The 12422-nt window shown below is 46.5% G+C and overlaps 1 protein-coding gene across 1 annotated transcript in view; it reads right to left on the bottom strand.

The window, feature by feature from the left end:
• The window catches only part of LOC123766754 (prohormone-4), a 197148-nt gene that overhangs the window by 146161 nt on the left and 38565 nt on the right, over positions 1 to 12422 (bottom strand). The window lies entirely within an intron of this gene.

Below are 12422 nucleotides of genomic sequence, written 5' to 3'. Positions count from 1 at the left end.
ACTGGCATGTGTTGTAATGACAGAGTCCAGCCTGGATGGGCACAACACCCCCACGTCCCTCACCCACTGTACCTTGGTGTACCTTGATGTACCTTGGTGTACCTGAGTGGTACACCATAACGCCAGAATGGTGTACAACACTCTCCTTCATGGTCCCTGTAATTAAGTGTTTACCTGTACCTGTAAGACTTACCTGTGTGTATGCGTGTACCTAAACATTCACTTTTCCCTTGTGCTTTTGAGTTCAAGTCACAAAAGACACCAAACAGCCTGGTGGAGCAAGCTCTCACAAGTCAAGCCTGGCCTCGGGCCGGGCTTGAGGAGAAGAACAACTCCCAGAACCCCATCAACCAGGTTAAACACACCTCCATCTCCATCACCGTCTACTCCACTCTTACTGCTCCCTTCTTACGCCTCAAGAATGTTTAAACATGTAAGTCGGCCAAATAAATCATGATAATGACGAAAATATTGCCGCCGCTTACGAGGATGTTTCAGTTCGAGAATGTTTACTTAACTCTGTAGCGCCAGCCAAGAAGACGAGGCAATGTTTACATTGGGTCAGGTCCTCCTGCCGTGCTTTCACTTCCTCGGGGACACTCAGAGAGAGAGAGAGAGATATTAATCAAAGCTCCACCACCTCTCCCATCCCCGCCCCGCTGCTATGTCAACTCAGGTACAGAAGACGGGCCCCACACTCTCCCACCCCACATTACAATACAGGCACAATGGCCCGACAGTGGTTCCTTTCCCCGCCTTGCCTTCTCTGACCCCCTGCCTGCTGCATGGTCCGTGTGAGGCAACCCCCCTTTGGTCCTCTCGCTCATCCCACTCCCTTCTGACCTCTCCCCACCTCTCCTGGGACCCCCTTCAGGCGGGTAAATAGCCACTGCTTGTACACAAGAGCGCCACAAAGGGATACTGCAGACGACCTATTGGCCCACACAACGCAGCTCCTATTTATATCTCATTCAAATACATGTATAGCCAACGCTTGAAACACTCTAATTTCACCAGAAATATGCTTGTGAAGGACGTAATCCTTCTGAAACCTCCCTCCTCCTCCGAAATATGTAACATTCACGAAGAAATGTGCTGTAAAAATTCAACGAGAAAGAAAGCTCATTCAGATGGAAGAAGAGTTGAGGACATCGAAGTAGAGGGTGCTACTCGAAGTAGCGGGTGCGACTCGAAGTAGCGGGTGCGACTCGAAGTAGCGGGTGCGACTCGAAGTAGTGGGTGCGACTCGAAGTAGTGGGTGCGACTCGAAGTAGGGGCAGTTGATGAGGCTACTGGTCGTCCACCTATCACGGGAGGGAACGGTTGAGGGATAGAAGGATAGGAAGATGTGGAAGCGATGCTGGTGGTTGAGTTCGAGTGTATCATGTGTAACTTGAGACACATATGATAAGGGGAATGTGTGGATACAAGCCACTGAGCACATCCTGGATGAACTTGCCACCGCTAATGACGAGACAGTTGCATAAATGGTAACCTCAAACATCACAGTCACCAGCCTGTCGTCGGCAGTGACCAAACCCTTGATATTGCGCCTTGTTATACACAGACTCATTATCTACTCTCTCACTTCTTCAGCAGTGCCCGTCCCACGCCCTCTAGTGACCCACGCCCATCCCACATGGGTTCCTCGCCTCCCACGGCTCCTCGCCCTCCCACGGCTCCTCGCCCTCCCACGGCTCCTCTCTCTTTTCCCCAATTTGCTACACACGCGGCCAGTACCCCACAGTACCCCATGACCTCTCCTGACATTCTACCATTCCTTTTCCGCTTGTCCACCGTCCCTTCTCTCCTACCTACCCTAGTCCCTACGAGGAGAGGTAAACTACCTCTCATATATACCTCCATAACGTGGCTAGTTTCCCTAAAGTAAAGACGTGTAGCACAAATTGAGAAAAACAGGGAGTCAGTAGCTTAAACAATCAACAGTTAGAAGTCGGGGGTCCAAGAGCTAATGCTCGATCCATCAGGCACAAATAAGCGAGTACAAATAGGTGAGTACACGTACACACACACAGTGAAAACAACAGTGGAAAACAACAGTGAAAGAACAGGTGATGAAACTTAGAACGGGTGAGGACAGATACACAGAGAGCAACAAAGAGGTGTGTGTGTGAAGAACGCAACAAGAGGTTCCAGGAGATCTTCACAATAGAATGAGGTATAGTCACTGCGCTAGGAGAGGTGGAAGTAAACCAGGCAGCCTTGGAAGGGTTCGAAATTACAAGAGATGAGGTCAAGAGGAATCAGTTGGATCTGGATGTGAGAAAGGCTGTTGGTCCGGACTTTATCTCTCCATTGGGCATTGAAAGAGTATGCAGGAGCACTTTGGTTGCCACTCTCCATAGTGTATAGAAGGTCACTGGAGACGGGAGACCTACCAGAAATATGGAAGACGGCTAATGTGGTCCCAATATACAAAAAGGGGTGACAGACAAGAGGTACTGAACTACAGGCCAGTGTCCTTAACTTGTATACCATGCAAGGTGATGGAGAAGACTGTGAGAAAAAACCTCGTAACACATCTGGAGAGAAGGGACTTCGTGACAACCCATCAACATGGGTTCAGGGAGGGTAAATCTTGCCTTACTGGCTTAATAGAATTCTACGATCAGGTGACAAAGATTAAGCAAGAAAGAGAAGGATGAGCGGACTGTATTTTCTTAGACTGTCCGAAAACCTTTGACACAATACACCATAAGAGGCTGGTGCATAAGCTGGAGAAACAGGCCGGAGTAACTCTTAGGGCGCTCCAGTGGATAAGGGAGTACCTAAGCAATAGGAACCAGAGTTACAGTGAGGGGTGAGACCTCAGATTGCCGTGAAGTCACCAGTGGAGTCCCAAAGGGCTCTGTACCCGGACCTATCCTGTTTCTGATATACGTAAATGATCTCCCAGAGGGTATAGACTCATTCATTTCAATGTTTGCTGATGATGCCAAAATTATGAGAAGGATTAAGACAGAGGACAGCTTGAGGCTTCAATAAGACTTGGACAAACTGAAGGAATGTTCCAACAAATGGTTGTTAAAGAGTTTAACCCAAGCAAATGTAATGTAATGAAGATAGGTGTAGGGAGCAGGAAACCAGATACAAGGAATCATTTGGGAGATGAAATTTTTCAAGAATCAGAGAAAGAAATATCTGGGGGTTGATATCACGCCAGACCTGTCCCCTGGGTTGGCTAACATAAGAACGGTCTTTAGAAACTTGTGTAAGGAATCATTAAAACTGTGTATACCACATATGTCAGGTCAATCCTGGAGTATGCAGCCCCAGCATGTAGCCCATATCTAGTCAAGCATAAGACTAAAGGAGAAGGTTCAAAGGTGTGCCACCAGACTAGTACCCGAACTGAGGGGTATCACCAAAAACAAGATTCTCGAGGGAATTAATAGGGTAAAGACAGATTATTTAACACAAGGGGTACACACATTAGGGGACACAGGTGGAAACTGAGTGCCCAAATGAACCACAGAGATATTAGAAACAACTTTTTTAGTGTCAGAGTAGTTGACAAATGGAATGCATTAGGCAGTGATGTGGTGGAGGCTGACTCCATACACAGTTTCAAGTGTAGATATGATAGAGCCCAGTAGGCTCGGGAAACTGTACACCTGTTGATTGACGGTTAAGAGGCCGGACCAAAGAGCCAGAGCTCAACCCCTGCAAGCACACTGAGTACACACACACACACACACACACACACACACACACACACACACACACACACACACACACACACACACACACACACACACACACACACACGTGCTTGTCATAGTGTCACACACCAAAAAAACACCTACAATTATCACTCAACTATCCTGTTGCACAAGAGGCGTAACGCAACAACCGGTTTCGAACCTACGCCAATTACAGCAGATGACAAGTACCAACCCGTACACAATATATTTTTAGGTTACAGGAGTGTAATTGGCGCGGATGGGCGACGTCAAAATTACAAAGGACTTGTATTTACAAATCTGAAATAATATTATTGTGGTTTAACCCAAATTTATGAATAATTGTTATAATGAATAATAATTGCAGAATTGAATGAATTAAATCGCTAGAAATGAACTTGTGTTTGAAGACGATAATATTGCGTAAGTTCTTGATGAGAGTTTAGAGAGTTTTGGAGAGAACATTTTGGAGAGAACAGAGAGTGTGTGTTTATTTATATGTTTATTGACGTTTGGGAAGATGGGATAGTGTAGGGTAGTTCCATTACCCAGTACCAGCACTACCACAATCCTCTATACTGCCACCCCCCCTCCCTCCCTCCCTCCCTCAACCACAATCCCTTTCCTAACACCATCACCACAACCTCCACAACCATCCCCCCTCAAGGTAAGAGCATCTACAGGTGGGGGTTAAGAGAGTGGAGGACAGGAAGGAGAGGGCCGGTAGGGGTCAGGGAGTAAGGGGGGGAGGGAGTATTAGGTAGGGGTAAGGGGGAATTAAGGCGACTGGGAGGGGGAGTAAGGGGGGGAGTAAGGGGGGGTGAGAGTAGGTCCTGCTTGGAACAATCCCAGAAGCCTCGTCGACTAAGAAGAGGGAGGAGAGTAGAGGATAGAGTACAGGGAAGGATCGAGGGACATGGGGTAGTGGGGACAGGCAGGTAGGGTGAGGACGAATGGGGAGGGAGGGAAGGAGGGAGGGAGAATGTAAGGGAGGGAGGGAGAAGGGAGAGGGGAGGCTCTAGCACACACCTGCTTCTCAACCAAAGAGCACAATTAGAGTCTCAGATATTCTAAGCAATGTACTATTATCACCCAACATTCTCAAGGTAACCAGTCATCCAGGCTGCCAGTCATCCAGGCAGCCAGTCATCCAACAAACCAAACATACATTCATCCAGCCAGCCAGTGAGCATATCAGCCACCTTCCTAGCCAGCCAGCCAGCCAGCCATTCAGGTAGTTAGGTACCCAGCCAATAAAGCCAGGAGAGGAGCCAATCCCCATCCTGGATCACAACACGAAGGGAATGATCGCTGTACTGTAATTACCTGACAACTGCCTTGACCACCGTTAACCTTTCTCAGGGAGGGGGGGGGGGGGGGTGAGGAGGGGGAAGGGGGGGTGAGGGGGCGGTGAGGAAGGGGGAGGGGGGGGTGAGGGGTGAGGAAGGGGGAGGGGGGTTATCAGGTGTGCATGCGTGCGTATATATATGCGTTAACTGTCTTTGATTACGGGCTCTCCATAGCCCGTGCTACATGGACATTTCGTCCTGAGTAGCTAAACCTAAAAACAACATATCTGTAATGTACTCAAGCTCTTAAGCCCCGCCTTTCGAACATCAGTGCAATATAATAACTTCTATCTAAATATGATCCTGAGGGAGAACCAATTTGTAACTAATTAGCCACGACAATTTCCTCATCTAAACCAATTATTTTTGTTTAATTCACAATTAAAAAGTTTCCTCAGACATCTATGACTCGTGTGCGTGCTCGCTCGCGCGCGTAAATAAAACCGGTTAAATTTACCGGTGTCATCAGAGATTTCCAGAAGGTGTTTCTCTACACCAGTCCCACCGTCACTCCTTCTCTCGTGTCTCCACGTCTTCTGCTTCTCTACCTTACTTCCTCTTCTTTCCCTCTTTCCCTATTCCACTTTCTTCTCACGTTTCTATCTCTCCTTCTTCCCTCTCACCTCCCGTTCTTCTCTTCTTCGGCTCCCTCCTGTCTTTCTTAAGTCCCTGGTGTCTTTCTTAAATCCTTGCTGTCTTGCTTAAGTCCCTCCTGTCTTCCTTAAGTCCCTGGTGTCTTTCTTAAGTCCCTCCTGTCTTCCTTAAGTCCCTGCTGTCTTTCTTAAGTCCCTCCTGTCTTCCTTAAGTCCCTGCTGTCTTTCTTAAGTCCCTCCTGTCTTCCTTAAGTCCCCTCCTGCCTTAAGTCCCTTTTTTCTGCTCTATTTTGATACAGGATTGTAATTATCAAAAGGCACTAGGCTAAATACAGGATTATGTAACACTGATCTATTTGGAAGCAGGATAAGGATACACCGATCTATTCGGGTACAGGAACATTGGGAGTTATACAGTATCGTAGTGTAAAGCAACTTGTATATTAAAACAGGAAAACTGCTCAGAGATACAGGACGTGCAGCCACGTCTAGCAGCATCCTAACCCTGGATGAATGCAAGAGGAATCGAGATGTAATTGGAATCATAGAAACAAAATTTCCAAGATGCATAAACACTAAGTTTCTTGCAAACTACCGCGAAGACAGGTGAGAAAGGAGATGAAGGGTCTTGGCCCTGTGATAAGAAAAAATTGTAGCTCTAAGAATATGCCAATTCCAAGCTATTAAGAATTAAAGAATACACAACAGACAATAGCAATGAAAGGAAACAGAAGCAGCTTATTAACAACTTACACAAAATGACACAATGCCAAACTACAGTAGTAACTAATGTCGAATTATTGTAATCATGAATGACTTCAACCATGGCAAGATTAATTGGGATAACGAAGACCTTCCCAGATATACAAGAACATGTAAAACAAAACTTATGGAGGCAAAAGATATAAACTACGCAAGCCAACCTGTCAATAAGCCCACGGTAATGAAAAGTTACCCAGATAAGTCAGAACTGACAGTCAGAAATGCCACCTCTGAAGGCTCCCTGGGGACTGACTGACTGACTGACTACTGTGCCTTGACGTTTGAGTATCTTGTGACAGTAGGAGCGAGCCCACGTGAGGATCGGTGGCTAGAAGGATAGTGTACCAATATGGATATTTGGCAATTTCTGTTGGGAATTCCACAGAGCTTGTAACTCAGGATAAATCGCCACAAGGGAAGGGAATTATCAGGAGGGAAAGCGCCAAGCCATTACGACTATATAGCACTGGGAAGGGGCGAGGATAAGGATTTGTGATGGGACGGAATGAGGCACACCGCTTGAACGGTCGGGGATTGAACACCGACCTGCATGAAGCGAGACCGTCTCTCTACCGTCCAGCCCAAGTGGTTGGCTAAATCGCCACAAAAAATGCTGAAAACTTCCTCACACGGAAAAGCAGCTAAGAAAGTTGCCTCTGCCTAAAGAGAAAACAAAGAAAGGCACAAGTTTAAGCAAAGGTTTAATTAAATGTGCAAGGAAGCCTCGCTCACAGCTTCTGGCATGGAAAACTGCCTGAACAAAAGAATGCCAAAGAACAGAGTACAAAAAAATGAATTCATCTATATTCATAAAAAGAGAATATCTTTCTGTCTGATATTAGGACCAAATACTTATGGCTAGCCTCGTCAAACTTTACAGGGTGACTGGTCTTTATCCGGGGATAGACATAGGCAAGTTGAGGTCATGTACTGACAAATCATACTAATTCCAATCTTGCTAAATAAGGTTTCATCCTCACCAAGATTCATCTCGTATATTATTTTCGAAATGATGATTAAATGTTAGTTTATCTATGAAGTGAATATTTAATGAAAATGGCTACAAAGATGAAGGGAAGGTGGTGGGGGAGAAGTGATGAAGGAGAGGGAAGGTGGTGAAGGGAAGGTGAAGTAGAGGGAAGGTAGTGATGACGGCTGTATGGTATACCCAGCACTGTCTGGGGTAGTAAAAATGTATATAGTGATGACAGTGATAAAGATGGTGTAGATGATGTACAGTAAAGAATACAATGATGACAGTTGTGTGTAGACGAGATGGTTACAATGTAGAAGGTAAAACCAAGACCCCCCCCCCCACTACTTGACAGGTGACAACATGTAAGACTTGGGAGGACACACTTACAGAGCATGACAAGGAAGAGCGTAAGAGCCGGCCAACTCTCAAGAGACAGTACCAAGACCCAACATTTTCCTCAACAATTATCCATGTTTGTCGACGGCACAGACCTGAGAGGTTTGTGTTATGACGATTGACTTAAGGCTTTACATCTCGTGTCGCTACATTATATATAAATCAGGGAGGACATGATCACCACATACAAAATCCTAAAGAGAACTATCACAGTTACACAAGGGCAAATTTGCCATAGTTGGTACGAAAAGTGACACAAGGAGGACTATTAATAACCCAGGTACGTCAAAGCAAATGGTAGGCAATTAAGCAGTCCATCCTCTTAAAGCTTTCCAACGTTAAGAAAACGGTCAATGTAAAGTATCCAAACCTACCAGAGGACCCAAAACAGAAAACGGGATAGTTGTATTTGAACCAGATGGGATTAGCAAATCAGCCGAGATTCACCAGCCAGCTGGGCTGGTGAATCGATGAATCGTCGGTGAATCGGGCTGGTGAATCGAGGTACGACGTCCTGAATACGACGAGGACGGTTTGAACGAGGAAATGAAAAAGTCTTAAACCAGTCAACAAGAAAGTGCGTATATCTGAGGTTTGTGTGTGTTTATCCTGCATCATGCATTTGGACCCCGTTGGATGGACTTCAACCAAACTTGGCATATCATTATAGAGGGGGTATCTCCGGGCGAAGATCATCCCCCAGCTGGCGCAGGAACGGTGACGCCCGCGCGTAGTGGAGATGGTGGACCGTGTCGGTGAACGCTTACTACAACGAACCTCACGAAGCGCGCGCCTCGAAGGTGACGACGTCGGTACCTGACGACGGGTCTTAGTGAAGGGAGAAGATATACTCCAGGGGTGAGAAGTATACTCTCTCTCTCTCTCTCTCTCTCTCTCTCTCTCTCTCTCTCTCTCTCTCTCTCTCTCTCTCTCTCTCTCTCTCTCTCTCTCTCTCTCTCTCTCTCCCTTCAGCGGGGGATTCCAACCCGGGTCCCTGAGGCCGCGGGTCGGGGGCGGCAACACTCCGCCAGAGGCGGGGGTAGGGGAGGGGTCCATTATAAAAGGTCCCGCACAGTTTCGCATTTCTTTTTTGTATTGAATAATTTCAATTTAAAATATGCAACACCGCCAAGCGGGGCTTCCCACACTCTGTCATCGCGGACCTTGGCCACGGAGGAAGGGAGGGAGGAGGAGGGAGGGAGAGAGAGGAGGGAGAGGAAGAGGGAGAGAGAGGAGGAGGAGGAGAGGAGGAGGAGAGAGGGAGAGGAGGAGGGAGAGAGAGGAGGAGGAGGAGGAGAGAGGAGGAGAGAGGGAGAGGAGGAGGGAGAGAGAGGAGGGAGAGAGAGGAGGAGGGAGAGAGAGGAGGAGGGAGAGAGAGGAGGAGGAGAGAGGGAGAGGAGAAGGAGGAGAGAGAGAGAGAGAGAGAGAGAGAGAGAGAGAGAGAGAGAGAGAGAGAGAGAGAGAGAGAGAGAGGAAGGAGAGGGTGAGCATACAAAGACTTTACTTCAGCGTCTTAGCTTAATTTTATCTCTGTCTGTCGTCTGAGGACACTGCCGTTTGTTAACAGCCTCCCGTCTGCCCTTAAGTGTCTCATCTCAGACACCTTCACGGACCACAGTGATAAGACAAGAGATAAACATTAGACAGGAAAAAAAATGAAAATTGAAATAACATGATTAAGGTCTAAATACACACAAAGGGATGAAGTAGCTCAAGCTATTCTCACCCCGTTCAGTACAACGTGTTGACCAGACCACACACTAGAAGGTGAAGGGACGACGACGTTTCGACTTGAGAATGGTCCAGGACGGACCGAAACGTCGTCGTCCCTTCACCTTCTAGTGTGTGGTCTGGTCAACTTACTTTAGCCACGTTATTGTGACTCATCGCCCGCATACAGCGTGTTCACATATACACACACAAACAATAACCATATGAACATTCCGAGTGATAAACATATACATTTTTTTCCTTTACACATGCAGGAAAAGATGAGAGCTTGGGGAAATATGTGGAAAGGGGAAAAAGAGAGAGAACACATCAAAGAGGGAGGGACAGTATGGGTGAGGGTGGGGTGACATTTACTAAAGAGATGCCTATTGCCTCTATGCATAGGGGGATCACCATAGCCCGTGCTATTTTGAATGTTTTGTTCCCAGTAGCTGAATCTTAAAACAACAACAACAGCTTCTATGCCTGGCACTGCTGGGAGTGCCTTGGCATCTCGTAGGGGGGTGTAGACCCCCCCATCTATCGACACTTTCCTTCTAAGACAATCAAATATCTTCTTTGGGGTTTTTATAGCTAATATTTGCCGACCTCAGTTATTATTCGCATTCATTCCTGTTTGAAGTTTTACTCTTTTGTTTTTCTCACGCGCGCGTGTGTGTGTGTGTGTGTGTGTGTGTGTGTGCGCGTGTGCGTGTGTGCGTGTGTGCGTGTGCGTGTGTGTGTGTGTGTGTGTCTAGATGTACTCACCTAGTTGTGACTTTCGAACAATTAGTAATTTAAAGCAATAACAGTTCTTTCATGTTGCCATCACATTTACATTTAAAACTGTGTGTTGAGACGGCTCGGTCAACCATCTTCATATACTCGCCTTCTCTTTATTCAGGACTTTCACACTGATGAAATTCCTTCTGACATCTATGTTTCTAACTTCATATATATGTTCCGCTGTTTTGATCTTAACTCTCAACATTGCATCTTGTCTACTTGTGCAATAGAGCGGTTGAGCGACGGCCTCGCTTCATACAGGTCGGCGTTCAATCCCCGACCGACCAAAGTGATTGGCCACCATTTCTTCCTCCCGTCCCATCCCAAGTTCTTATCCTTATCTTATGACTCTTCCAAGGGTTGTTCTTATCTATCTTATGACCCTTCCAAGTGCTATATAGTCGTAATGGCTTGGTGCTTTCCCATAATAATTCATTCTTTCACTGTTTGGAATTTTGTCTCATTGATTTACGCTCATCTGTAAACATTGTAGTTCTTTCCGTGTTGCCAGAGCGTGTATTATAAACATAATGGGTGCCAGCACCGCCCCGAGTGGCACTCCGCTCATTCCTCCACTCCCTGTCTGAGTGCTGCTCCCTCACCTAACTTAACACTCTTCAAGTTACCCCAGAAAGCTTCTCTAACTTGGGTAGAAAGCTTGCGTGGGACAAGTCGAATACTTCCTGACAATTAAGGATGATGCAATCTGCCAAACCCTTTCACTCTTGTATAATTGCCCTAATTTAGCCGTACGACTCCCAATCACTTTGTCAAACGGGAATTATGATGGTGTTCGCAGGCAAAATTTTGGTGTTTCAAAGTGTTCTATGAACCACCTTCGACCAGTCAGGCAACTCTCGGGGGATGAGTGATGCTGCTGCTGCCTTGAATAGGCTAACAAGCCTAAGAACATTATCTATAGTTAGATTACAATGATTTCATAACTGTAGCCTGTTTCGAGTGCTATGTATTGCTCGCCAGTCTTCCTAAGTACCGAGTTTCCTCGTTAATTTACTTGTATGACGCGAGGAGCTCATGGTAAAGACCTTTACTATTGACAACACTCCCTGGAGCATAATGTATGTGTGTGTGTGTGTGTGTGTGTGTGTGTGTGTGTGTGTCTTATTGTTCCTGTCTAACTGTCATTGGTGTGAGTCGTCCGGTGCTACGACCCTGTCACCACATGGGTCGCTACGTTGGTCATCACCACATGGGTCACTACGTGGGTCATCACCACATGGGTCACTACGTGGGTCATCACCACATGGGTCACTACGTGGGTCTCGTTACAGTTACAGCTGAATTACAGCCAATTCCTCTCGCAGTGTTTCATTCACTAAAGAAATCCCTTCATATATCTATGGGCTCGTTTGTGTCTTTCAGTAATGGTTCTCCCCAGTTGTATCCACCTTACTAATCATTACGAGTATCTTCTACATGGTGAACATGTCCAATTTGAAACTCGGGCGCCGACCTGTAAGATGCAAGCCATCTGTGCGAGGATTGCAAGCTCTAATAATCCGGAAGGAAGTTAGGTTTGTGACGTTCTTCTTCTGCCAAGAGGAGTATAAACAGACTTAAACGCATCCATACCCTTAGGACATAGACCATATGGTCAGTTGAGCCACAGAGCTTTGTCTCCTCCTGTTGCCAGGTCAAAGTGACCCAAATGTCCTGGGGGTCAAGAGGCCTCAAGATAGGGTTTGAAGACCAATGATAACTGCTTATTTTAATGTGTGTATGAACCCCGTAAATGGCAAAAAGGTTTAGTGGTAGCGACACTGAAGAATGAACTGTATGATTGTTGATTGTCTCGCAACTATACGATGCTAATGACCTCATTGTAATGGAGACTTACAACCCATTCAACCCACCGTACATTTTCAAGGTTGAACTCTAGGAACCACGTAACGGACTGCAACTTGCATACGTTGTTCTGCAACCCGGGACACCATCGTGTAGGCTTGTGCGTGTCTCACTCTACGGTCTTTCTCGAGCCTTCTACGTCATCTTGGTCATAAAATTCTGTTTAGTTAGACAGGATTGGCCTTCCCCGAACCTGAGTGAGTGAGTGAGTGTGTGTGTGTGTGTGTGTGTGTGTGTGTGTGTGTGTGTGTGTGTGTGTGTGTGTGTGTGTGTGTGTGTG

The sequence above is a fragment of the Procambarus clarkii genome, chromosome 60, assembly GCF_040958095.1.
Source record: "Procambarus clarkii isolate CNS0578487 chromosome 60, FALCON_Pclarkii_2.0, whole genome shotgun sequence".
Lineage (NCBI taxonomy): Eukaryota > Metazoa > Arthropoda > Malacostraca > Decapoda > Cambaridae > Procambarus > Procambarus clarkii.
This window is presented reverse-complemented; position numbering and strand designations above follow the sequence as displayed.